The sequence below is a fragment of the Antedon mediterranea genome, chromosome 11 (assembly GCF_964355755.1).
Source record: "Antedon mediterranea chromosome 11, ecAntMedi1.1, whole genome shotgun sequence".
Classification (NCBI taxonomy): domain Eukaryota; kingdom Metazoa; phylum Echinodermata; class Crinoidea; order Comatulida; family Antedonidae; genus Antedon; species Antedon mediterranea.
Genome location: NC_092680.1, coordinates 21,518,052 through 21,544,873, shown reverse-complemented (window position 1 = coordinate 21,544,873; position 26,822 = coordinate 21,518,052). Strand labels below are relative to the sequence as shown.

The window sequence follows — 26,822 nt, the reverse complement described above, 5'->3', positions numbered from 1 at the left end:
AGGGATGTTAACATTATTTAATAGTGTAACACATGTCAGTTACACATTGGTTATAAAGTTTAAACTTTTCTGTTTATAGAAAGTAAAGAAACTATGCTATAAAAGGAAATGAAACCAATATTATAGTTTTGATTTGATAAATTACCTTTTTTAATTAGTTTCATTTTGAGTTTTTTGCAGAATTAATTCACAGTACTATGTAAGAGTATCACATGATGTGCCTATTCTTTCCATTTGTTGTTGGTCTATCCATTTTTTTTGTGGTATTTTTTTAAATTTTTTGCAGAATGGGAAGTATATAGTAACACTAGTAGTGAGGCTATCACACATTTTCTACATTTACTCATTGTTCTTTTAGTTTATTTAGTCCATCTATCCATTATTTGTCTGTCTGTTCATCCAGTACTCTATCTATCAAATAGTAGTATTGCGAGTGAGTGGCCTAGCGTTTAAGTAGAAGGTTACCCCAATGTACTAGTTCCCACACAACCACTGTCACAAACGAGTGAGTGGCAGAGTGGTTAAGTAGGGTTACCCCAATGTACACACACAGCCAATATTATTGCATATACACTGGGCCCTCTGGGAGAACAGTCTTAGACTGAAGAGGCTACTCAGTATAAAGAATAAATAATAAATAAAATAATATTTTATTTGTTTGTTCATTCAACCATGAACATTTTATTTCATAGTAAACTTATTATAAATAATTATTGTTTCAAATTGTAATAACCTGAAATCAAACAATTTGCTAGGTTTTCTGAACAAGCGACCAAAGGTTTGTAACCTTTAACCTTCAACCTTTCACTTGGCAATTTACTTCTGCTGCTACATAGATAACTGGAAAACATATTTCTTTAGTTTAAGAAATTCAATTTTTTAACAGGAAATATTTTTCAGATTCTCTTAAAATTAAAGTGTTTATGACCATATGGGTCTTGAATAATTAATTAGTAAAGTAATAATTAATTAAATATAATTGTTATTATCATCCAGTATATTACTGTACCTATATATCCTTACAATACCAGTTTCTTTCCATTCAATAACACAAGGTGCTAGCTTACTCATATTATAATTCCACACTAAGTAACATAAGGTAATCAAATACAAATTTACATTTTTTTTCTTCAAAACAAAACATATTTATCATTTTATGACCTTATATGGTTCAATTCTTGGTGGTTGCAATTGCAAGTAGTTTTATGAAATTATAATGAGTTTGTCTTCAATACCTCATTAAATATTCCCTGAATAATGTATTTTATAGCAGGCTATTGTGATGCTGAGTGGTTGATTTTAATACAATGGAATAACATTATTGAATCACATTCAATATTATTATTATACAAATACCAGTATTTTTACTTTAAAAAAAATATAAACATTACATCTCAGTAAAAATAAATGAAATTACCCAATGAAATTTCAAGAAGATTAGTGTTTTTATATTTTTACTTATATTTAATTTATTTTTTTAAATCTCGCATAAGATTTTTCTGTTTGAAGGCAAGTACAATTTTTATCAGTGTATCAAAAAAAAAAAAATAGCAAAAAACACAAGCAAACAATTCAGTACAATACTATGTTTCTTACTTGGACTTAAGCTCTGTCTACATCAAACTTTATGTGACAACAAAATGTGATGTGCCAATATATGGACAAGATGATGTCATATCACTACCATATTTAGGCACATATTTGTTGTCAAACAGTTTTATAGTGTAGACAGAGCTTTAGATTATTTATTATTGCTAATCAAACTTTTGAAAGGAAAATTTCCGCTGGACAATGCAATATCATTTGTCAGAAATAATTTGCCTTTAAATATAAAACTATTAAATATCAGAAGTTAAAATGTAATGAATTGCAGAATGTTTTGATAAAGAATGAATAGATTGGTTTTGTTTACAACCTCTCGTAAACAACATTTCTCACAGATAAACAATTTACAGTAAATTGCCTCGTTTGATCCTTGAATGATGAATCAATAGCCGTACACGCATATAATTGAGCAAACCTAATAATGAGCATGACGCATTGATCTACGAACAACTGCTACTTGTTAACGCGACAGAGTGCTTTAGTGCGAGGTGTCCGGTTGATAATGAATTATAAGCTATATATTAGCAAAGCAATAAACGGCACAATCGATAGGTCTCAGTAACGAATACTGTGCTTAGTCATGCGTTCACTATCACACACGTTGTTTTGACGCGAGAATCAATGGACTAGACTCTCGGCTTATTACTCATCATTTTGCGATTGAGTCATCGTTTCAAATGATGTCACACGATTGACTGGCAGGTTTACTTCAATTAGGCTGATAAAAAAAAAGATCTTCTGGCGTACAATATTTTATTTAAATGCGGACAACAATCAATAACAATAATCTTGCAATAAAATGAGATGACACATTTTAGTTTCATGTCATGTTACATGATATAATGAAATATATTTCATTCCACATGGGTGTATGTTTAGTATAGTTGACATAGTTTAGTAGTCTGTATAATTACATGCTTAATAAAATAACTAAGTATAATTTATTAAAAAATACAATATTTTTTTACTTTGAAAATGTGTATTCTCCATTGAATGTTTCTGGCATGTCAGTGATTTCAATTATTTTGCTGAATTTTGATTGTTTTACATTTTCCAATTTTAGATTATATGAAATATTGCAACTTTGATGATCAAACATATTCCATTTCACATGGCTGTGGGTTTAGTTTCATTGCTTATAATAAAATAAATAAAATAAAATTTGAAACAAATTAAATTAAATTTTTAAATCAACAGTCAACACTTTTAAAAATGGTCAAACTTTTCATTACAATCATATTGACAAATATATTTAAATATTGAAATAAATTTAAATTATGTAACTTTTTATTTTAATACACAAACCTTTTGTAATTTTCTTGTAAAGATGATGTCATTAGGTATTTAATCATTATTTAGTCAATATAAATACAATACTGATTATCTTTCAATCAATATGACAATAATATCTCGTTAACACATTTTAATTACAGATTATATTTCATCAATATACAGGCCATAAGAACGTGTAATCTCGTGCTGTGTACGTCACGTCGAATTGAAAACATTTTTAGCATTTATTGAAATATGGTTTATTTTGACACATGATTATAACAACCCATGTTTTTATTGAATGATTGTGGCGTTTAAATCTCACAATTCCTATAATCATCTTTTCAATGTATTGTTTTTTGATATCAATAATTCAACAAGATGATGCTGAATTTAATCAATTTAGTTGATTAATGAATTACACGGCACGTAGAAACCGATCACAAACACCTGTGGATCTATTCAAACAAGAATATTTTGACAGTTAAAAAATCTATAATCTATTGAACGGTTAAGTGTTTAAAATTATTTATCATTTTTAATAATGATTTTATGAGACTAAGCTATTGATTATTTATGGTTAATCTGTAGTAGTTGTATAAAATCAATACATGTGAGGAGGCTGATGATTTTTTGTTTTTGCAAACAAAACTATTATATAATACTGGAATAAGCCATAAGTATCGTGTAGCTTGTATTTAAGTACATACATATATATTGATGGAACTTTCATATACATTAGAACAAAACAATACTGACATTTCATTTCATTTCATTTATTTATTCTTTATTTCGTATTCAAATGTACATATACAGCATTACAGATACAAAGCTGTTTAATTACATAATAAAACAATACAATAATAATACAAAAGCCTATGGACACCCAGGGGGGGGGGGGGGGGTCAATTGTATACAAACCAATATTATTTTTATTAAATGTTAAGATAATAAGATATATTGGAAGATTATGCTAGGTTAAATGAACAGTAGAATTAAGGGAACATCTCTGGCACAAAGTGTCCCCTTAATAGAGGTGTGCCTTGTGAGGAGCCTCTGGGTAAAATATTGAATAAAAAAATAGGGGTGTCCCCTTAATAGAGGTGTGCCTTGTGAGGAGCCTCTGGGTAAAATATTGAATACAAAAATAGGGGTGTCCCCTTAATAGGGGTGTGCCTTGTGAGGAGCCTCTGGGTAAAATATTGAATACAAAAATAGGGGTGTCCCCTTAATAGGGGTGTGCCTTGTGAGGAGCCTCTGAGTAAAATATTGAATAAAAAAATAGGGGTGTCCCCTTAATAGAGGTGTGCCTTGTGAGGAGCCTCTGGGTAAAATATTGAATAAAAAAATAGGGGTGCCGGCGGAAAACACAAACAATTATTCTAATTAATTTTGATATAATTTATGAAAACTGTGTTTGTTAATTATAATTTATGCAATAAAATAAATGTCTATTTTGACATGGATTCATTACTTGTACTTTTTATTAGAATAATTTGTTGATAATCAATTGTACTTAATGAATTTAATTAATATAATTGTAAATGAACATCTGTTGATACGTAATTGTCTTTTTTGACAAAATTATTCTATCTGTCTGTAAATATTCAATACTAAATATTGAATTGTAAATCTGTTTTGAATCATTGACTGGTTTTTGTCATATTTAAAACAAAAACAAAACATATGTACAATTAACTATACTGTTTGTGTGCATTTAAATAATAGATTTGCATTTTGATATCAGACACAACTGTTACAAATCAATATGTGAATGACAATGATCAAATCAGCGTTTAGATTTTTTTCATTTTGTTTTTTGAATTGTAAAATAAAAGGCGTTAAATTTTCAGCTAAAACATGATTATTATTGTGTGTTATAAGATAGATTTGCGTTTGTCTGTAAAATCAATAACATTTGACAATGATCAAGTTGATATTTGAAGCTTGATTTTTTTAGATTTAAAAATGAAAAAGTTTAACAATAAACAAAACATCTGTTGGGGTTGTGGAAGTTCAATATCAATATTTAATGTTAGATTTCCAAGTATTTTAAGCGAAAGATAAAAAAAACACTATGTAACAATAACAAACAATAAATGGAATATTATCACTTTTAAAACCTTGTTTGTTGATTGAAATTGAAAGCATCTGCCTTTAGTTTTACAGACATTCTACATCAGTTTATTTTCGGAATTTGAAGAATTAGTACAAGCAGATGTCACTCAATTGTAAAAGTTTTACAGTTAGAAAGTATATTTTATTTTTAGAATATATAGTATTTGATAGTTTGATAAGATTTGATGGTTCAGAAATGACCTAACAAAACTGTTTTCAATGGGTATAGATATCATTGTTGATATGTTGCAAGGATGACAGCTGTTCTATCAAACTCAAGTACCTCATCACTTAATGGTTACTTCTACCAAATAATGACATAATGGTTACCTCTACCAAATGATGACATAATGGTTACCTCTACCAAATAATGACATAATGGTTACTTCTACCAATTAATGACATAATGGTTACCTCTACCAAATGATGACATAATGGTTACCTCTACCAAATAATGACATAATGGTTACCTCTACCAAATGATGACATAATGGTTACCTCTACCAAATAATGACATAATGGTTACTTCTACCAATTAATGACATAATGGTTACCCTCTACCAAATAATGGCATAATGGTTACCCTCTACCAAATAATGGCATAACTACAATATTCAAACATTCAACGTTCAAACATCGAATGGTTACCAAATATGCTATAATTCTGATTTTAATCAATTTTCTTTTATTCAAACTTGGTCTTTATAAAATTCAGTATTTATTTTGGAATAATTATATCTGGCATTATCTACGCCATTATTTGGATGCTTTTACTTGTGTACATACTTATTTTTTGCGTTATCAAAGCCATGGTTACTAATATATTGTGGTACGGTAACTATTTGTTTTGTAGTATATCACTACTTATTATACTTGTTATGATAAGCGTGTTGATATTAAAAAGATGGAAATAATTTGCAGTAACTAAACATTATTGAACTATACACGGTTTACTTGCCTTCAAGTCCATATTCCTCACCAATTCAAGCAAACATTTAAAACATTAAATAATTAATTAATGTGAAACAGTTTTTAATTTCCATGTACTATATAGGTCATTTGAATAATTGGTAATCCAATATTAACATCTGCTAGTATTTAAGAAAATGTCAATTTGGAATTATAGGATTTTACCAAAACTCTCAAGAATTGGATTATTAACTATACACTGTACATTTTATGTGTCGTAGAGTTTAAAAAAGCTATTAAATATTATTTCGGTTTTCTATCATTTATATCAAGAACTTATTACTGCTTGTTATTGATAATGAGAAATCACTTACTGTAGAAATATGTTGACCACTTGTGAAATATTCAATTAGGCCTACTAAGTTAAATGTTGTTTTGTAATAGTCCTCTAAATCTACTCCGTCCCCCTCCTCCCCCTTCCAATAGAAATGTAGGAATTATAATGCAAAAGAAAGACAGCAGATTAGGTTCAGCATCTCATGTCACCATTTTTAGCCCCCTCCCCTCATTTCAAAATCCTGGATCCGCCACTCTTTTCTGGTTATATAACCTATATTTAGTGTGATTTCACAATACATTTTGATTTTTTAAGAGGAAATTTAAAGCTGCGCAAATAAATCCTCAAGTTAACATATATAATAAATAAAATATAATAAGAAAAGTTAACATCAGTAAATCAAAGTATATTGGATATTGTAAATCATCTTTGTTATATTATGTAAATATTTAAACCAATCATAACCTTTTAATTTTAAAATAACAGAATAAAATTTAGTTTGCAACTCTTTAGTAACAGTATTACACAACTTAATTTTATTTATTTATTTTTGTATTTTTCACACAAAATGTTAATGTTTTTTTACATTTATTTTATTTTAAGTTATTTGGACGCACCTTTATCATCAAAGCGTGCCACTGTTGTAAAAGTAAAGTTTCCAATAAATTATTATTATTATTATATAACTTATATCATACTTGGTTGTAACATGGAGTATCTTTACTCCATGGTAGTAATCTTGCTCATATTTCTCCTGAAAAAATACTTAGCTAGTCTCAGTTACAGCCTACCAGTAATGTTGTAGCTTAAAAGTTGCTGCATGTGTTATTATTAATCAATTATTCTAGTAGTAAGTTGTTATTTCAGTTAATAAGTAGCAGAAAGGTGCAGGTAAGATCTTACTGGTTGCCCACTTCCTTTGAGCTATGAACAATTGTTTATTGTCAATGTCACGCTATCCTGTTTTTAAATATCAATATCTTTTATGACTTTTTATTCTGTTGCTGGTAGAGATTATTAATTTATTATAATTGAATTACAGTATATACAATTTTACAAATTAATTAAAGAATGAATTTATAGAATTTTTGTTTTGAAAGCTAAACAGAAAATGAATGCATCAACCCATATTAACATTAACTTGTTTGACATGGTTCAGAATATCTCAGACTGCGGCTATTTCCTTCATATCAGAGATTCTGAATAGATTGGTTTCATGCTTCCAATCTCAATCTCTGACCAAATACCAGGGTCTTTCTACTCATTCCATAAGCCTTAGACTTAGTTTAACCATGGAGAAATAACTTATTTCTCCATGGTTTAAACATGATAAATTCCCATATCTCACTGTGGGATCTGTATGAAATAATTGTTTGTTTTAAAATATCCACTAACAAGTTTTTGAGTAGGTTTAATATTATTATTTATATTTAATAGTATAAAATTAGATTATTAGATTTTCTTTATTAAAGTTTCAATAACAAACTTTGTTTCAATCAATTTTGATATAATATAAATGTTGTTGATCTACATAAATTTACATAGATTTGAATATAACTGAATGTTTGAATGAATGAGAATAACCATTGAGCATGCATTATACATGAACCACCATCACCTAGCATGTTTACTGTCCACCCTTTTAAAGGCTCATTGAATCACAATAACTGAATTGTTTTCATTTTTGTTTACAGTTCACTTGCTGTAACAGCTAAGTAAACCAAAACCTATTGACCAAGTATCAGTCCTTTTTCAATCTTGATTCCGGAGCGTGTCCCGCTACACGCCAGAAAGCATTCTTTATGTTTGTGCTCGCGTGGGTTGCCAAATATGACATATGTAGGTTTAAAGCGGAAGAACTTTGGCGTACTCTTCTGTTTTTCTTCGACAGATATCGATTGATTTGATTGCTTGGTCACATGCTCAATTTGAATTATTGTTTATTTCTTGTTTTTATGGTAACTGACACGCCATCCACTTGTGAATGGAGACAGAACATTTATCTTTTTAAATGAGCAGGTTCATTTTGAAATCTCAAATATCAGTTATTTTAATTAATTGCAAGTAATCAATAATAATTTAATTGTCTAATTTATGAATTATGTAAGCAGTATTGGTAATCCTATGTAATGCTATATGTCACTTTTTGTGTCATTTTCACTTTGTGAATGACAACTACTTATATCACCTCACAGTAAGTTACTGGTCATATTCTTGGTCCATCACTGATTTTGATAAAAAACCTTCCAGTGCTGCTCTGTCAAACTCTGGAATAACCTATAAAGGTCTGCCTACATTATCAAACTTTATGTGATGTGCCCATATATGGACATGATGATGACATATCACTACCATATTTGGGCATATCACTATCATATTTGGGCACATCACACTTTTTTTTTGTCAAACTAGTTTGATAGTGTAGACAGAGCGTAAGTTCTTTGCAAACATTTAACATTTAATTTTATTTTCACTTTCTTCTTGTGATAGAAATATGAAAGGATATAAAAGGTGTTTGCTACCAATTGTAATTTTCATTTATAGTCCATAGAAATCCAAACAAAGTATACCAAGAATATTAAATTAAAACTAGAAAACTAAAACAATAATGAAACTATTAAACAATAGAGAAGAATTTCACTGGTCTATTAAAAAAAGTTACAGAACTTAACATGTTAATTAATTATCAAACTATCCCACGATGAGGAAATAGTAAATAAAGATTTGTGTGGTGCAAGTTGTGATAGGTGTTGTAATCGCACCTGTGTATTCTCACGTATGTATTCAAGTGTTAAATTATGTTGATACAGACTTGCTCTCATTGTAAAAAAGCAGCCGGCCTGGCATAGCCCCACACACTCCATTGTATACCTCTGGGAATGTTTTACTTAAGCAATAATATCTAGGCCTACAATTTGAAAATTATTATTTTAGTGACAAGGCAGTAGTGAATGAAATGAGTTATGATCTGTCCCATCTTGTACATTCATGTGAAAATGATAAGGGTACCAGATGGCTGCAAGTTTAAATGTTAATAGCCATAACCTTGTCAGTATTGCCTTATAACACTCTGAATTATACCACAAAATACTTCAACCTATTCAATAATTAGCAAATAACATTATATAGTAGCTGTATTATTTGGTTATTTTTGTGGTGATGTTGTTAAGGCTTGGTGGGGTATAGTGTACCTGGTACAATAGAAGGCACCAGCTGCTGCTAACATACATTGTGGTCAATTTAATTGTGTTTTTTTATATCTGGGGTTTTTGAATGCTTAATAGGGATGTTAGTTGGTACTTATACAATGATTCCTTTCAGCCCCAGGGTCACAGAATTTGTTTTTATATTTTTTAGTAAACATCCAATAAATTTTACCTTGGTATAGTCAAGGTCTTACAAAAAAAAAACGTTTTTGATTTATAAAATCTATAATCTAAAATGTTTAATTTCACCAGCTTTCCTCCTCACAAGATAATGAAAGACGATTCCTACCCATCCTTTACACGATTCCTCCAATTTGAGTAGATCTGGAATCTTTTGCCACCGAGAACAACATTTTGCAGCAATTATTTTAGTGTCATTTTGTAGCATTTTTGTAACTTTTATTGCATCATGAATTTCTGTATATTTTTTATATGGAAATAAAATGTTCTTTATTAATGCTAATAATTCTACATTATTCCTTTCAAAATGAACATCATCCTGAATGTGTGTAAACTTGACTTTTTACACTTTGTGGAACCAAAAACTGAAAAGCAATGGAACATATCATGTGAGTTTACATACACACCAATATAATATGTTTGTTAACTTTTGCTACCACCATGATGCTTGATGTTTTTGCAGAAGCTATCAGAACATAAATTGGTTTGTATTCATGTACATATTATGCTCTATTTCTTAGTCTTTAGTTGCCACATACTGTGTCCAGTCAACAACACACATTGTTGCCAGGGTATGTTATCGTTTCAGTGCATTTTAAACAGTGCAGGCATTACTGATGAAATTATGCTTGTCTGGCAAAATGTAATATAATGATAACAAGTCTATCAACTGTTAACATTGCTGAGTATTGGTACTATAATGCACATCTCTCAATATTTGTGCACTAAAGGATTGATTGGTTGCATATATTATGCACCAATGGAAGTACAAGCATTGCAACAATACAATAGAAAAAGACTCAGGTAACAAATTACAATCATTAAGCAATAAAAAACAATAAAATAAGATAATATATATATCATACAGAAACACCTGTGTTTTACTAATCTCATATAACATGATATTTGTACACACTCACAAATTCCACCTCTTGTGATATAACCAATCAAAACATTCTCATTCTTTTGTTAATTATGAGTGTCATTGCACAAGTTGATACAACAAAACCAAAATTATTTCTGAAATTAATGAAAAATATTAATTACTAAAATATAAACAACTGAAAACAAAAAAATGAAAATTGATTTTTAAACAAAAAGCTTATATTGTCCCTCGTTCGTACCACAGAAAAAGTATTCGCTTAAAATAGGGGTGTCTCCTCCTCCTCCCCAATAAAGGGGGTCTCCTGCATGAGGGTGTCCTACAGGAGCGGTTCTTATGTTAAACATGGTGCCTCAGTAGCCTAAATAATTTATTGCAAGAACTCCATTACTGCACAAGAGTGGGATCTGAGGAAATAAAACGAAACCATCCCAGAATGACGGAATGAGGGATAACATCAATGGACAAACATTCCATTCTACCAGCTTCTGGACTCCGCCAAATACCGACGAAGATGGAAGGGCACTGTATCTGCTACGCCCCTACGATCTTGACCTAGAACTCCGTTCAAATGTTTGTATACAGAGCATCTAAAAAAAAGAAGAGTGCGAGTGAATTACTGCACAATATCTACCTTGGTATTTGATTATTTGCATGTGGTAATAATGTATAGAAAGCAATAGTGTAATACATTGAATGCCCAGGAGGTATGTAGAGGAAACGCTGTATTAAATATTGAGAGTTGATGGGACCAACACCAACTGTGCATTCAAACCACAACTTGACAAGGCTGCCTAATTCCCACAAGCCCCCATTATTGTTTGGTTTACATTCAATTTAATAATTTAATTCAAATCCCTCAACATTTTCATTTCTATTGTATTTTTGGAGACAGAAACTCTGAATGAAATACGAAAGTAAATCTGTCTATATATCATTCTAGCTAGTATTATAATGAACTGTATGGGAAGATACAGATTTTACATTCTAGCTAGTATTATAATGAACTGTATGGGAAGATACAGATTTTACATTCTAGCTAGTATTATAATGAACTGTATGGAAAGATACAGAATTTACATTTTCTATTCTATTTATAATTTGATCGAAAACACGATTGCATCCTTTCTAACTGTTGGTGGGTTTAATTTTAAAATGAACTTTTTTGTCTTTTATTTCCACTTTTATTTCCACAGTATGTTTCTCTTAACATGTCATGTAGTACAAGTCTTTACATATTTTAACTTGATCTAAAGTCTGGTGGAAATCTATGCCCCTTGAAAGGGGAAGAGAGGGCGGGGTCCTTCTTCTATCTTCTAAAATCTTTAATGGGTACATAATCAGAGTGTGGATTGACATTTGTGTTCGCATCGTCATTGCATTTGACGGAACCACACAAAACAGGTGCAAAAGGATGGGTTCCGGAGAGGAGGAACTAAGGCCTAGATTACACCTAAAAACTGTAATAAATTACCGTTGTCTGCAAGTAAAAAATAGAAGATAGATTACTCTTGTAATGCATCTGACTAACTATAGATTATCTTATAAATTCGTAATTTAATTTGTGTCCACATGGGATACGCTGAGTTAACTGCCTCGTCTCTATCAGTAGTTTTACTAATTTTTCACCTCATTTAGTTCACGTGTTTTATAACTATACGTTTTACATTTTAATTTATGGCTTTATTTTTATGTAAATCTTTAGAAAAAACACAGGATGTCTCATTCGTTATCGATAAAAAATATATTTGTATTAAAATAATTAATAAGGTATGACGTGTTGTTGACGACGACATCCTCCTTGATCGTGGGAAAGACTCGTCATAATTAGTAGACTACGTATCATACAATAGTTCATTAATTAGACACACTGAATAATTTAATTATAATAATTATGTAATACATCCAACTAAACAATGCTGATGTCTGAAAACAATTTGATTGGATAAACCAGCTTATTTATAATTACGTGCAACAATGACAACATTTAATTTGTTGCTGCAAAACTTGCTAAATTGAGAGCCATGGGATTCACTGCTTTTGTTGTTACACTAATTTATAGGCAACTTCCATCGTGAGAGTTTACTTTATTAGACCCACTTCAACACTTCTACGAGTTAATTAATTTATCCTTTTGATTTTCATTAAAGTACAGGTTATATCAATGATAATGGCGATGGTGGTGATAATGATGATGATAATAATAATAATGGTAATTATAGTGACAATGACGACGACGATGATGGTGATGAAGGTAATGATGGTGATAATGACGATGATGATAATAAATGGTAGTGGTGATAATGACAAGGATAATGGCAGTGGTGATAATAGTGACGATAACGTTGATGGTAGTGGTGATGATGATGATGCCTAAATGTTGATAATGCGGATGTATGTTGGTGTTATTAGTGTTATAAGGATGCTGGTGATGTTGTGATGGCATAGTGTCATGAGGCGATAGTGTTATGGTGGTGTTATTATAGTATTAATGATGCTGGTGATATTGTTGTGATGGCGATAGTGTTATGATGGTGTTATTATAGTGTTAATGATGCTGGTGATATTGTTGTGATGCTATAGTGTCATGAGGCGATAGTGTTATGATGGTGTTATTATAGTGTTAATGATGCTGATGATAGTGTTGTGATGGTATAGTGTCATGAGGCGATGGTGTTTATGATGCGGAGTAGTGTTTGTGGTGGTATAGTGTCATGAGGCTTTAGTGTTTATGATGTGGGGTAGTGTTATGTAAATTGTTATAGTGTTTGATGTAGGTCTAGATTATAAGATGATTCTGAGAAATGACGATTGTAACAATGATGCTCTTTTGGCGTGATTATCAACTTAATGTACACATTTCATGTCAATGACCGCACATTAATGTAATATTACTATATACGTACGCGTTTATTTTAAAAGTAGGCCTGCAATAATCTCCTTGGGTCTATGTGCACGTATCGATCGCGGTTGCTCAATATTTGTATACCATAAAGTGTTCATACTTAGGTACTTGTTTCTACCAGCATATTATTTTAAGTACTTATACTTATTACCACTACTGTGGTACCTTCGAGTACGCCGCTGAGCTGTTAATAGCGATGTAGACTGCGGGATTGGTCCGTACTTACTAAATATACTGGTACTAAGCTCTTAGCTCTGAGTGATATAGAGTTATGCTCATGCAGACAATCGGGCGCAACGTCTCTTCAATATTTATGGTGGTATAATTCTTATATGGATTCTTATAATGCCTTTTTAATTCGATATCAACCAGAGTTTATGAACTCATCGCAAGCTGCATCAAAATAATCGTCATCATCACCGGCATATCATTTGTATCATCGAAATCGCCATAAAACTACGATTTAAAAAAATTTATATGTATATTAACAATATAAATCATGTCCAAGAAATTATGTTTGTTAGTGTCACTATTGGCTTTGATCTGAATTGGCAGTAACACATAAGATACAATCAGAAGTTTGATGCAAACATCAACTTAAACTTATATTTCCCCAGAAATGTTCTTACTTTAATAATATACAATACCATAATTCTATTACGTCATCTTTCATATATTAATCTAAGCCGGGTTTTTATATTGGACCAGTTTGGACCAGTTTGGACCAGTTTGGACCAGTTTGGACCAGTTTGCAACATGTGCTTTAAAGTTCTGTCTACACTATCACACTTTATGTGACAACAAATGTGATGTGCCCATCTTATACCACGAAACTATTCATATTGATTGCCCCTTTATCTCTGTCTATACTATCAAACTTGTTTTACAAAAAAAAGTGTGATGTGCCCAAATATGGTAGTGATATGCCCAAATATGGTAGTGATATGACATCATCATGTCCATATATGGGCACATCGTATGCAGTTTGATAGTGTAGGCAGAGCTTTAGGTTTAATAACGTATATGTGCATAATTAGAAATTAGATTACGTTCTCAACTTTTTTATAATTATTCTTTACATGGGTCTGCGTATGTTTCAATTATCCACATTTAATATGTTACTTTCATATTAATGTTTATTAAAATCATAGTTTGTGGTGACGTCATAATTCATCATCTTTATCGTCAGTTTGTCGCCATCATTAGAATTGTTAATCACGAGTATCCTTTATCCTATCATTACCTCCTCCCATCATTGTAGGATCGTCATGTCGGTAGCTTATCATGTTTTTGTTGATGTCGTACATTTAACAATACACATCCATCATTGTACCGACTATTCCTGTTTCCTCGGCAGGTGTGCCAACATTCAAAAGGGAATTCCCCCTCGGGCAAATTACACATTATAATATCTTTTTATTATTTGATTGTATTCTGTTTACATAATAACAAAGATACTGGAATTGATAACATGAATAACGGAGGATTTATACACCTTTACATAACAAAGATGCTGGAATTGATAACATGAATAACGGAGGATTTATACACCTTCACCTTTGAACGGACACTTTAGGCCTATGACGACGAAAAAATATTTTATCAATGTCTTTTTATTTTATTTATTCTGCATCACATGTCATAAAACAGTTCACAAATGGTATCATCACCGTCATCATGATCATTATGATGATCATGATTATAATTATCATCATCATTATCATCTTCATCATCATGATCATCATCATATTTATCATCATAATTGTCATCGTCATCATCATAATCATCATTATCATCAATCATCTTCATCATTATCATTATCTATAATTAAGATAATCGCTCTCAATCTATTTTGCCACTGATACCATTGAGTTGCCGCGCGTACCATTTTTGTCAACCTATTAACCCGCACGTAAAATGTTTTTCCGTAGCGTTGTTGACTATTATACAACGCAGAGGGTACTTTCATCGTAAGATCATGATTTCATATTCAAAAACCTCATGTTTTAATTTGTGATTTTTATTTTTCATGTTTCTCTTTGTTTGATGTACCTGTATTTGATTGACTCATCATGATTATTGAATGTTATCGATCATCGAGAGATAAAAACAGTATGATGATTCGTGCAGACGTGATATTGTATTCAATAGCTCTATTGATCAAATTCATTTTAATCCTACCAATATCGATTGTTATAAACCTGCTTTTTGTTTTATTTAAAGGTGTATTGATCAATTAACCTGTTGATTAATATTTCAGAAGGGATTACGAAAAAACAAAGAACTTGATAGTGGTTGTACGTTTGTATTTTAATATAATAATAATTAATATAATCTAGATAAGGCGATGTTATTACTAGGCCTATATTATTTATTTTATTAAATTAATTATTTGATGAAAAACAAGTAATTGAAGTTCAGAAATGATTATTAAAACTATTATACAATAAATGGTATCGTCCACCTTTTTTTAAACATTATTAGAATTATAAAAAAATTCATAAGAACTTGACAATGCATGCCACATGCTCAAGACTTTTCTGACGTAAACAGTTACTCGCCCAGAAGTTGTTTTTATTCAAAAATTGTTTTTCTTCTTTTCTGTCATTGTTGTGGTTTTATACCAGTTGGTCTATTAATAAAACCTCATTGAGACTAAAATGCCAGTATATACAATATTCGTGCACATCGTCATACAAAATAGGCTTATTTTTATTAAAAGTGTCTACATTGTTGTGTTTTTAAAATTGGGTGTTAAATAAACTTAGCGTGTTTATTGGTTAAGTAATGTTGGCAAACCGTCCTCACTTGCTCAGTCGTGTCCTCATTTTTAACCGAAAAAACATTCAGGGGGACCCGTACTTTACCAACCTGAATGTGTTTGTGTGATACATACCGCTAATGATATAAGTACAACCGTTTTTCAAAAGAATAAAGTACAACGGATGTGACACTAACCGTACCTTCTTGGTAAATTCTTATCGTCAACTCAAAATTACCTTTAACTCAATTTAATTTGATTGTCATCACGGCACGCGAACTACTCATCATCTCTTCATGTTATAGGGCCAATTGGTGCTATCATAATTATTATTCGTGTTATTATCATTATCATCCTCACATCATTGTGGTATAATCATTATCAGGGTCAAAGGTGACGTGCATTATATCATATTATTACAATAGTTATATAAACGATAAAATACCTGCGGTAAATATGTCTATCTTTAATACGTTAGTCCAGACATTTTGAAGAGTTAGCCATACACTGGCGTCGTCATCGGACGAGTAAAAGTTCATTTTGTGAGTTTGAAATGAACTGTGTTTAGTTTTTAGTTTAACACGGTTAAGAAATTAAAGTGACGAGATGCTGGAATTAAACATCATCGAATACCTTTATCAAAAAACAAGGAGTTAAATTTAATTCCAATAATAAATGTCAAACATGGTGTTCATGTGCATATTATGTTCATGTGAATTGTTAAGGTCCGAGGACACCTGGACATCTCAAAGGTCCGAGGACAACTGGTCATCTCAAATGATAATTTTAAAATATCACAATATACACGGAATATTTTGTGAATAACATAAGACGAGTGCAACTCCAAATAAAGAGACACATTTTGAGATTTAAATCAGAATTCTCAAATTGTTCTCTCTCTTTTGAGTTGCACTCGTAATATTGTATGACGACACTCTGCAGGCGCGGCCTACATTCTCCCCACCTTACCCCAAACCACCACGCTTAAGATTTTACCTTACGATATGGAGCCACATTAAGCACCTGTTTGTATTGACTTATTATTCTCAGGTGAAGTGCTATATTATCTCATGGATACCTCCATGATTATCTTAACTTACTACATAATAGGTCTACTTTAGATACCGGAACAGACCTTTCCTCTTAAAAGCGCCGAAACGTTTACTACCAAAGCAAAGCGTGACCCAATTGATAGGCCAAGCACGCGCCGTCGCGTGCCGTTCGCGTTCAAGTTCTGTTTGCAGACGACAAAGTTGATATTTGGCCTAGGTCCATATAAGAGATAGCAAGCACTCACCTACAAGTGTACCCACGCCGAATAATGTTTATTCACGTATTTGAGTAAATAAATGTAAATTTAGGTATCGCAATAAAAAAGCGCTCTTGTTTGTTACCGTACTTTGGACCAATGCAGTGTTTGAATATTGTATTTTTTTGCTAAAGAAATTACTATAGTTGTCATGGAGATAATTTTTAAATGAGACGCTTGGGGTATTGATAAGTAATTGTGATAATATGTCCCGGATGTAACTTGACCTTACGACTCGAAATAAACACGTTATTATAAAGTAAACTACAACATGGAGTCCTACATATCGTATCTGTTGGCCACTTGAGATTATTCGGCGACAAGGTTACCACAAACAGCAAAGAAACTGTTATGTTTCTTGAGATTAATTTTATATTAAGTACGGTACTAAGAACACAACCCAGCAACACTAATAAGCATAGTATGATGTTATATTATGTTCAATTTCCGCTAACATTTCACATTTTCAGTTTGTCTTTAAATCATTTTTGTATAAAAACTCGACGCCATTTTTGTTTAACTCGGAAGAAGGCTTATATAGTTATTTGAGATACACTTAATCATTATAACGGCATAAGCTGTGCTATTCAAGTAAAACGTTGTAGTGTATAGAAATGCCAAAATCCGTTAAAAGCCATTTTGGAGGATAATCCAGCGGCACGCGAGAGTGCCACAGGGGGATAAGTGTGTTATTATGTACCTAACAACTTTACTGACATACCACCTCTTTTATACTACCTTTGAGGTTTCTTTAGTAAATCACCAGGTGGTGCAATATACATCACAATTCGCGTACTTGATTGACAAACTTTACCTCCTCCAAACGTACTTAACATCAATACTTTATTTGTTCATATTGAAAATAAAATCTCCATTATTAAGCTCGATTCACACTTGAACGCACGACAAGGACGCAACGCAAGAACGTAAGCGCGCCGCAAGAATTTAACCAATCAAAATGTCGCTTGTGATTGGTGGAAACCACACTTTACAGTTTTATTATACAATTAAGAAAGAGTTCCCCCTCCACGTATACGGTTCTAGTAGGCCTATTACATTTATATAGCATTTGCATCAACATAAGGGCATGCTAAGCCTCAAGTAATATTGTTTTTAAATATTGTGTACATCCAGGTAGATTTTCTTAGTATTCAAAATAATTTTTCAGAAGTTTAAACTAATTTATTCGTGTTTTTTAAATTGCTGGTACTGGTAGACCGAAAGGCACATACAAAAATAAGGCTCCAACCATCATCGTGCAGGATCCGATATTTATTAATGTGTTATGAAAATCTGCCTAGCAACAATAAATAACTAATGCACTGGTACTTCTCGGGTTAAGCATTCAGTTTGATGTATTAACCCCTGGTTTTAAGCAAACCCTCCTCTTAATCTTAGCATGACACAATATAGGCAAGGCATGCAAACAGATGCCTAAATAATTAGCACTCATTGCCACGCGAATCCAACAATGTAGATTATAGCCAAGGCACAACTCTATTGTCTTTTTTTGCTATACCCCTTTAGAATTATTTTCTTACTTTAGTGTCGTGAATTTCTTTACACCTTTACAAAACTCTTTTTTCCATAATTCATTGAGGAAAAGTTCGATTGTAAAAGACGACATGTGATTGGTCAGATCTAGTTTGAGCGGCCGGTGTGTCGCGTGGCCCATTTATAACGGATAGTGTTGTTAAGTATAACCTGTTCTTAGGTGTGTACACCAGCAATGGCTACCTACATTTGAACTTTTTATAGACCTACAAGAAAAACATTTATTTGAGCCACAATAAATATAACAAAACAAAACTATAGGCCTATAAGTAACATTTAAAAATGTATCAGGAAGACAACCAAAGAAACAGGTTAATCTTGATCTCATGTTAGAGGACTATAATATCCTGTATCCTTGTATTGTATACAACTTCAGATAACGAACAGCCAAACCATAGAGATATTATAGATACTATATCTATCAAAAACTGTATAATTTAAAATCATAACTACACAGATGACAGCTACACAAATACGAAATAAGTGGAACAATATTGTTATCGGTCGAGTGGTGGCGTATGTTGATGCTTGTAATGCCATTTTATCTACCAATCTTGTACTGAACTTGTTGGCTAATTTATCATTTTCAACGCAAATGAATTTAAAGGTTACGACCGAAAAATAAAAACAAACCAGTGGCCTGGGGAGCGTGAACTTTTTTTTAATTAATATTTTCATTTTCCATTACATGACCATTGCCATCATCCCAACCATCAGCGCCACCAACAACACAACCATCATTATTTTCATTGTTATCATTGTTATCATCGTCGTCGTCATCGTCGTCGTCCTCGTCATCATTGTAATCATCATCATCCTCATTGTCATCATCATCATCGTCGTCATCATCATCCTCATTGTAATCATCATCATCCTCATTGTCATCATCATCGTTGTCGTCGTCATCATCATCCTCATCCTCATCGTCATCATCAGCATCATCATCCTCATCATAATCATCATCGTCATCATCATCAGCATCATCATCCTCATCAGCATCATCATCCTCATCGACATCATCATCGACATCCTCATCATAATCATCATCGTCATCATCATCATCATCGACATCCTCATCATAATCATCATCGTCATCATCAGCATTAACCTCATCGTCATCATCATCATCATCATCGACATCCTCAACATCATCATCATTATCGTCATCCTCATCGTCATCATCATCATCATTATTTTATCACAATGATTATCGCCATAGTCCCATCTTCCTCTTGTCACTAATGTCTCAACCCTGTGAAAAAGATGTCGTTAGCTTAAATGAGACAGATTGACAAGCGGTATCCGTCACGTGACTAGGGAATTGACGTATAGAGCGTGGCAGTACATTACCGTTGTCGCGTGGGTACTTGACGGTATCTCAGTATCTAGCCACTATATACAGGTCAGCCTTGTTAAATATTTACTCACCGAATTGCTTCATAACAATAGCTGCTCTTAGATGTGAGAATATTTAACTTTATAATTACAAAAATCGACCCTATTCAGTCGGGAGAAAACTCATTTAAATGACGGATCGTGTCGTTGAAATGGAATCACATCCAAATTCGTGTCTTTCATGAACGAGAATAATTAATTGCTTGATTTTGTTTATATAGTATTATTATTCTAGAATATAGTGTTTTGAACTTTTGAGGCACTTAATGAGTGGATTCATACACTGATCATGAACGTTCGTAGTAGTAGTAGATCGTGATAATATTATTATTAATTATTCTGGAGATAACATTTTGTTGGTTTTGTTCTTTCTGTAATTGTTTCGTATAAGTTACGTTGGAGTAGGTCCTGATGATTGACCAGGGAAATACATAAACCATGATATAATATTAGTGTTGACCGTCACTATTCTAAATCTCTGTCTACTATCAACTAGTTTGACAAAAAAAAAGTGTGATGTGCCCAAATATGGTATTGATATAAGAGCACATCAAATTTTGTTGTCACATAAAGTTTGATAGTGTAGACAGAGCTTTAGTCCAATAGCGCTCGCAGCAATTCTTTTTTACCCAGTGGTACCGTATATTTGGTTGCGTGGCATATTTGACTCAATTGGCCCCCTTTAATATACACGGCACTATAGCTTAAGCTTAATGAAGTTGAGAAATTGAATGAAATCGAGGCCAGACTTATACGTTGATCCGCCTTGAATGGACTCATTAAAAAATGGTCGCGTGGCAGAGAATCTTTTCAATTGCTCCCATTGGTGAATTCAATACAACTTAGTTTGAGTATTAACGACTTTCCATTTCTTGGCATCAATTATTTACTAGAAATCAGACACGTCTTTTGTTCTACAGGTACCTATACGTGACAAGTCATCAAGAATGAATTGTAAACTGCTTTATTATCCTCCTCTGTCCGATATCTAGGCCTAGGCCTACTTAGCATTAGCCCTATTTATAACTATTCCTCGCAGTGGTTGTTCCCCAGGGAGCGCTTTCACAACGGGAAACTGTGATAAAATTAGAGATAAAATGTTACTTTTAGGCCTATTGATCTAATAATACGTGTTGGTGTTTTCTCTTGTTTTTCTCGATGAGTTACCATTTGATAGGTCATTCTAATGCTATTGTATGGAGCTAGAAATAGTGTCTACGAACCATATGCCATAGAATGACATTTGTGAAAACACCTCGCTGGTTACCGCTTACCAGAATAGCCTTAGTTCGAGTAAAATACCTCTACCATTCTGAATATTTTATATATATATTTTATATTTTATGCCTTTAGACACATGTGGCCAAGGATTACCAATAGTAAATGAATCACTGTCCTATCAGATAGGTTTTAATCCCCTTATACAGGGGCTATTTTGTGAACCAGTTCACAGAGGTAACCCCCTACTCGCCTCGAATGATGAACTGGGTTTTTCAAAGTAGGCCTACACATGGGTTATAACGTACACTGGACCTACGGTTTATAGTCCTTATCCGAGAATATACTTATCCGAATAGATGCTGACCTTCTGCTGGTCTTGTGCATAGGTTTTTTTTTATTCCGTGAACACTAATCAAAATGGCAACTAATTGCAGTGTTTATAGCCTACGTATCTACTACAAATAAACAAAATCAAACAGGTTGCTTCGTTTGGAACGAGACACGAGTTAAGCGCTCATCCACACCACAACCATAATGTGTATTTATGTTTAATCTTGGAGCAATTACGTTTTGCTTTAATTAGTCCTCCTAACTTTTTGTCTTGCAGTTGTTTTCGTTTTATTCCCGTCCGTGTTCGTCACCAGAACTGGCAACAAAGCCGAATTACGAAAACATTAACATTCTTTACCAATACCGTATCAATTAGCAGCAGCAAATAAAAAAAGGAAAAAAAAGAAGAAGAAAGATGCACGCATAAAAAGAAAAGAAAGAAAGATGCATGGAAGAATTAATTCTCCTCCATGCTTTTTAGAGGTAGGCTATTAGGTTCAGAATTGGTTGGTTTTGGCATAAGAGAGACGCTAATTATACTTACAATAAATAGAGAGTAATTAACCGTATATTATTAGTAGGTCATCGACATTGATTCTTGTTACCAATATGAAACTGAAAGAATCGCTTACATACATTTTCAACTTCAAATTGTTCCCGACGAGTGCGATCGAATGTTACGATTTTAAGGGATTTTTTTGTCATTAAAAATAAACAGAGGCGGCTCGAAAATCACGAGAAGAGGGTGACGCTTAATACTGATGGAAAGTGGGATTTGATTTAAATTAGAAATAGTTGGTATATATGTAGTTCAAATTACAACATCATTGTCTAAAATTGATAAGGAATCAACAAATGATGTCATAACAGGGACTGGTCATAATGTCATTATCTTTATTTATTATATTTTTTTTACGGTATTGCTATGATGGATTTGGACACACAGTTAAAACAGTAAAAGCGTTATCATTAACAAGTCCTCTCTCTTCTAACATAGTATCTTCCAAGTAACATTCATTGATGTCTTTTAATAACTTCAGGAAACTCGCGCGAATGTCGTGTGTATCGTTAATAAACGATCGCATATATTATAGCCTAATTTATCATTGTGTTTACGTTTTCGTGACTACTTCACCCATCTGCCGTCGCCGAGCTTTGGCGGTGTCTTTTGCAACCATTCATATTACTAGAGTCTGGGGAACGACGGTTAGTAAACAGAAGATCAACATACAACAGAAAGCGTTAGCTTATGTTTATTATCTTTGCCATTATATACGAAGAGTTACCCAACATAATATGTTTGGATTTTCCGGTTCGTGTTGATTAATTTAGGCACCTGTTTTTTACCACGAGAATAAACCAGGTCGATCGTTTGAAAAAATAATGGGTCGTTGTAAAATAGAGTCTGAATTTACTTGGTTTTTTATTGTTAGATTGTTTACCAATATTTCCGTGCAATTTAATTATTCTTTTCGATTAGCGTTAGGCTTGAGTACAGAGGTACGGAATTAGTTTTGTTTTGTCTTCGTTAAAGACGCGTGCGCGGTTAATGCGTACCACTTAAAACCTCGCATACCAATATAACGACGCATAGCGTTAAATCGTAACCTCCGTACGTGAGCGAACTCAATGAGGACAAGTTTACAGGAACACGTGCCAATCTCAAACGCGTGTCCCTCGCGTGGTTATCGTGGCTAAAGTTCACCACGCTTCAAAGATGACACCTGTTTCACATTTTATGCGCAATAAACCATAAACATGTTCAAATATGAGCACATCAACCTATCGTACTCAATCTGCCGTATTTTATCTAATTAATTTGGTTGGCGAGGAGAGATTCTGGCACGCGACAAATTGTAGTTTTTAATTATTTATTACCTTTCAACGATTCAATTTCAAAATTATTTTGTCATTTTATCCATTTTGAAAGACTTTTATTTCTGCCGCGAGGAACCACTTAACGTATGTTGACATGATCACGTGATATAAACTAGCAGACAGCATCTGCTGCGAGTTAAATGTTTTTTGTCATTTTGCTCTCACTTTCGTAAATTTGATCATTCCCACATTTTTGTTTGCAATTTGACGTCCTATATTTACGAATTTGTAAAGATGAGAGGGCCTGGTATATTGAAAGATAGTGAAGAAATAAATTAGTAATATAACTGTAAACCACTTTAGTGAGAGACTTGAAAGATAGTTGTTTGGATGTACAGTCCGTCCTTTATTATTTAATGTGAGTTAATTAAGAATTATTAAGATGTTTTTAAGATTAAAAACATGATAATACATTTTAAGCACTCGTTATTAACTGTAGTTAGAGATTGACCTTGCTTAAGTGTGCAGCTTGCTATATTATCAATTCTCTTGTAAAGTGATTGAATACAAGACAAGATCATTTCCCGACTGCTTTGCAGGTGCATCTTCTCTAGGCCGGTTTGGGTCAAAACATCGTCCTTGTGTCATTCAATTTTACCCCTCTTAAGGACGCATTCGAAGACGACCAAATCAAAATGTTATCGGATTACGGCAGCTGGTCATCGTCCATGCCCATCGATATTTTCTTATATAGGCTATTAAGGTAAACCCCATTGTTTGTGGATTTCGTATATCAGTTTAAACTCGTTGATAAGCTTGTTGCGATTGTATTTCTATAGGTCCATTCATGAAGAAAAAATGATTCGCCACGCGTCGATGTGGTATTCGCGTGCTGTTTGAACTACTAGAATTTGGGAAAGGTATGACCCTGTATGAAAGCTTCTTAACAATGTTAGCCAGAGGCTTTTAGCCAATTCTTTTCACTGGTAACAAAAACTGATCAAACAGTCAAACCATCTGCTACTACCTGAGCTGAATAGGGTTATTGCAACGTGTGTCGTCGTCACTGTGTTGAACAGAAGCATGCTAGTGGGCTTAAATCCCGAGTTGGACTTAGATTACCTGTAAACCCTTATCACAACCATACAATTGTATACTTGTGTACTCCCATAATAACTATGCAAATAGGAACATAATGTTTAATTATTCTAAATAATAGAAACAGTTCAAATAGCCTTTAATAAACAGCAGATGGTGTCTGCCTGGCTTTTGAGGTTAGGATGATCACATTGAGAAGTTCGGCGGCATATGGGGAATAATCGAACATTTTGTTAATTTAGAATTAATATTAATGAACTTGTCAAGACGGTAAACTATGTCACGCGAGGATGCGATAATTGTAATATTTGTCTTAATCAAATATGGACGCAATTACAGGTGTAGGCCTAATAACTAGAAACATTATGTAATGGAATAGAGATCAAAATGTTAGGCCTATTATACTGAATTTTTTCCTCCTTTTCAGAGACTTTATTCAATAATATACTGCATTTTTTGGTGAGCAGGCCTATAAAGTAAATGTTCGTATTTAGGGGTTATCAATACACAATTCGCCTGTATTATTTATTAAACCACCATAGCATATTTCACAACCTTTGCTCCCGCTCCAAACATGGAAACGTTTTTGGCTGAATCTGTTTATAAAATTAACCTAAATCTATGTTTTAAATGTGTCACAGTACAGTAGAAACTGTCCATTCTACACATGTCTAATATCCTGGACATTATTAATTAATTCTTGAAAATAAACCTGTTTTTTAAAATCATCCGATGTCGTTGACGTTAAATTATTTATACCATTAATAAAACTTGAAGCAGTAAGTTGCTTAGCACAAATTTATTAATGATGATTTCCTGTTGGAACGATCGACTGGTTCCAATTTAGTTGTTTGTGATCATTTTCAAACGGCTACCACCGGCTTGTTAATACACGGGAAATTGGCATGTAAAAAGGATTACACATTTGCCGTTTCTCCAAGGAGACATGACGACGGTCACACAACGCGATAACTGTCCCACATTTTCGGCCGTCATACTTTTTTATTTTTTTTCAACCACCAAATAAGGCTAATTGATTGCTTTCCGTTTGCTTTTTGGATGAAATAAACAAACTTTCCATTTGACAATTGAATGGAAAATGACAAACTGTCTTGCCATTTGAATGGAAGAAAAAACTTTCCATTATTTTAAATGTAAGAAAAAACTTTCCATTTCACAGTTGAATGGAAGAAAAAACTTTCCATTTGACAATTGAATGAAAAAAACTTTACATTTACTTTTTAAAATGTAAGAAAAACTTTCAATTTATTATTTTGATTGTAAGAATAAAACTTTCCATTTTTGCTAAAAGGTAAGAAATACTTAAGTTTGCTATTGGAAGAAACAAACTTTAATATAGGGCGTGAAATATAATGATTCCATTCTATTTCATTCGTTCCATTTCTTCAAAATTAAAATAACATTTTTTTTTTGGTTTCAGTAATCTCATTCGGTACTTTTATCCAAATTAATTTTATAAAATTTGCAGAGCTGAGGCACAGTTAAAAAAGACGTTTCCATTTACAACCAACAGTAATACTGTACATTCAAGTTTAAATTTAGAGGGAAGAGAAAATGAAACACTTCATAACGATGTGTCTTTACACATCTAGACTTCTTAAAAGTTCAGTACTTTTGTTATGTAAAAGTGTTTGAAGACAGCACTGGGCTTAAGTAGCGCCAACACAATACGCTATTATACTTTAAGAATGGTCGTGTGCCAGGGCTTAAGTTCCAAATAAGTTTTGCAAGGTCAAAATACTGAATAAGTACACATCCACAAACACTAATTGACACGTGACATAGTGACGTCAACAAGGTATACTTGAAAGTGAAAAACAACCGAGACAGAAATGCATAATAAAGTAGCATTTCCGGGCCTATTGATTTTAAGATTTAAAAATACATTTTAAGCGCCATA

General features: G+C 32.5%; 1 long non-coding RNA gene across 2 annotated transcripts in view; it reads left to right on the top strand.

Moving 5' to 3' along the window:
* Positions 1-26,822, top strand: part of LOC140063039 (uncharacterized) — an 89,113-nt gene that overhangs the window by 54,208 nt on the left and 8,083 nt on the right. For both annotated transcript variants that reach the window (XR_011847568.1, XR_011847569.1), the window contains exon 3: positions 22,263-22,468. This is a non-coding gene — a long non-coding RNA (uncharacterized lncRNA). The remainder of the gene's footprint in view (positions 1-22,262; positions 22,469-26,822) is intronic.